Source organism: Bidens hawaiensis, unplaced genomic scaffold (assembly GCF_021521415.1).
Source record: "Bidens hawaiensis isolate Kalapana, Puna unplaced genomic scaffold, B.hawaiensis_p1.1 tig00001758_1, whole genome shotgun sequence".
Lineage (NCBI taxonomy): Eukaryota > Viridiplantae > Streptophyta > Magnoliopsida > Asterales > Asteraceae > Bidens > Bidens hawaiensis.
In genome coordinates, this window is record NW_027491099.1 from 2,252,158 (window position 1) to 2,254,894 (window position 2,737).

Here is a 2,737-nt window from a genome sequence, read left to right on the forward strand (position 1 = left end):
GTTATTATCACTTAAAAACGATATATAAGTATGTTGTAAATGATATGTATATGAATGTGAAATAAATAAAATTGTATATTAAGAAAAGAAATATGTTAAAATTTCAGATAAAAGATTAAAAAAAAGAATAAAAGATAAATAATGTCTAGACAAAGTGATAATCGAGAGGTTTCCCGAAAGGAAGCCGATAAACGAGAAGCAAAGGGGAAAGGTCCCGAGAAAGAACAAGTGGAACCAATTCCCGATAAATATATGAATCAGATTCAACAAATGATTAAGAAAGCTGTTAGAGAAGAATTTGAATTTAGATCACAATCTAGACAAACCAAACATTCCCAATCTGATCACCCTTCTCAAAAATCTGTTAAGTCACGTCCGAAACCATCTCATCTTGAAGAGAGTGTTCATGAATAGAATGCCGATGGAGGCGTTAGACAAGAATTTAAGAAACTCGAGATTGGTGGATGTTCGTTTAAAGACTTTAAGTATTATGGGCCAAAAGAATTCCATGGTGACAAGGGAGCCATCACAACCGTGAGGTGGCTCGAGGGAGATGGAGACTATTGTGATTACTAGAAAGTGTTCTGACGAAGAGAAGATTCAATAATCCGCCCTGATGTTCAAAGGCGAAGCACTCGAGTGGTGGAACACGTTAATGATGAGTAGAGGAAGGGAGGTGATGTATAACATAACTTGGAACGAGTTTAAAGAATTGTTGATGTCAAAATTTTGTCCGATGCACGAGACGGACCAAATTCAAACCAAGTTCTTGGCTCACAAGGTTGTTGGAACGAACCTTCGGGAGTACAACACGAAATTCCACGAATACTGTCGTTTGGTTCCCCAGCTGGTTACCCCGGAATCCAGCAAAGTGACACGTTACATTTGGGGACTACCATGAGAGAATCGTGACATGGTGAGGTCACACTTGCCACAAACCGCTGCCTCCGCGATGGAGTTAGCCGGTTACTTGATGGGCGGAATGATCCGCAACAAAGAAGAAGATAAGAAGGTTGTGACAACTCACGACTCAAGGAAAGGAGGAGATATTCGTTTCAAGGGTAAAGGAGTTGACCAACGAAGGTCTAGCTCCAATCTTGGCATCCCTCAATGCAAAATTTGCAAGAAGTATCATAGAGGTAGATGCAACTATGCTCCTCGAGTCTGTGAATCGTGTAATAGAACCGGCCATACAACGGCCGATTTTTGGAAGAAGAAGATGACCTACTACAACTGCAAAGAGATGGAGCATCTTAGCTTCGAGTGTCCCAAGAACAAGCCCGTGACTGGTGGTGCGGGTGGTAGCGGTCAAAAGAATGAGCCCAAGAAGGGCAATGCAAGATTCTTAGTCCTTGATACAAAGAAAGCGGCCGACACACCGGAAACTATTACCGGTACGTTCCTTGTTAACAACGCTTATGCTAGAGTCTTGTTTGGTTCAGGAGCCAACTTAAGTTTTATAGATTTTAAATTTTGTAGTCTATTGAACGAACCTTTAATCGAACTAAATAAAACTATAAGCGTCGAGACCGCAAATGGCGAAACCATTAAAATCTCCGAAGCCCTAGAAAATGGAAAAATATTATTAGCTGGGTACGTTTTGCCTATTCAATTGTTACCTATGACTCTTGCTGGTTTTGATATTGTATTGGGTATGGATTGGTTATCTGACAACCATGCTCGTATCTTTTGCACTATCAAAACCGTTGAACTTCGAGCCCCTGATAAATGAACTATTCGAATTGAAGGGGATAAAGACGCTGGCCGAGTTAGCCTAATCTCAATGATAAGGGCTAACAAATGTTTAAATCAAGGATGCTTAGCATTCATGGCCTACGTCACCGAAGAATCTAAACCCAAAGAACTCAAAGACGTTCCTGTTGTTTCCGACTATGCCGATGTCTTTCCCGATGAACTTCCCGGCATTCCTCCCAATCGTGAAGTAGAGTTTAGAATCGATCTTATTCCTGGTACTGCTCTGATCGCTAAAGCTCCGTATCGACTTGCGCCAACCGAGATGAAGGAACTGAAGAAACAACTTGACAAGCTTCTCGAAAAAGGTTTCATACGACCAAGTTCATCGCCATGGGGAGCGCCGATACTTTTTGTCAAGAAGAAGGATGGATCCATGCGAATGTGCATTGACTACCGAGCTCTCAACAAAGTCACAATCAAGAATCGATATCCACTTCCTCGAATTGACGATCTTTTTGACCAACTTCAAGGTGCTAGCTATTTCTCGAAAATTGATCTTCGTTCTGGCTAACACCAACTTAAAGTTCAATATGAAGATATTCCGAAAACCGCCTTTCGAACAAGGTATGGCCTTTATGAGTTCACCGTTATGCCCTTCGGACTTACTAATGCGCCAGCTGCGTTCATGGACATGATGAATCGTATCTGTAAACCTTACTTGGATAAATTTGTTATCGTCTTCATCGACGACATACTTATTTACTCTAAGTCTAAGGATGATCATGAAGTCCATCTTCGAACCTTACTTGAAATCCTTAGAACCGAGAAATTGTACGCCAAGTTATCGAAATGTGAATTCTGGTTACACGAGGTGCAATTTCTTGGACACATTATCAACGTTAACGGTATTCAAGTGGACCCCACCAAGATTGAAGCTATCTCAAAGTGGGAGATCCCAAAGTCGCCAACCGAGATTCGAAGTTTCTTAGGATTGGCCGGCTATTACCGTAGGTTTATCGAAAACTTTTCCCGAATTGTTGTT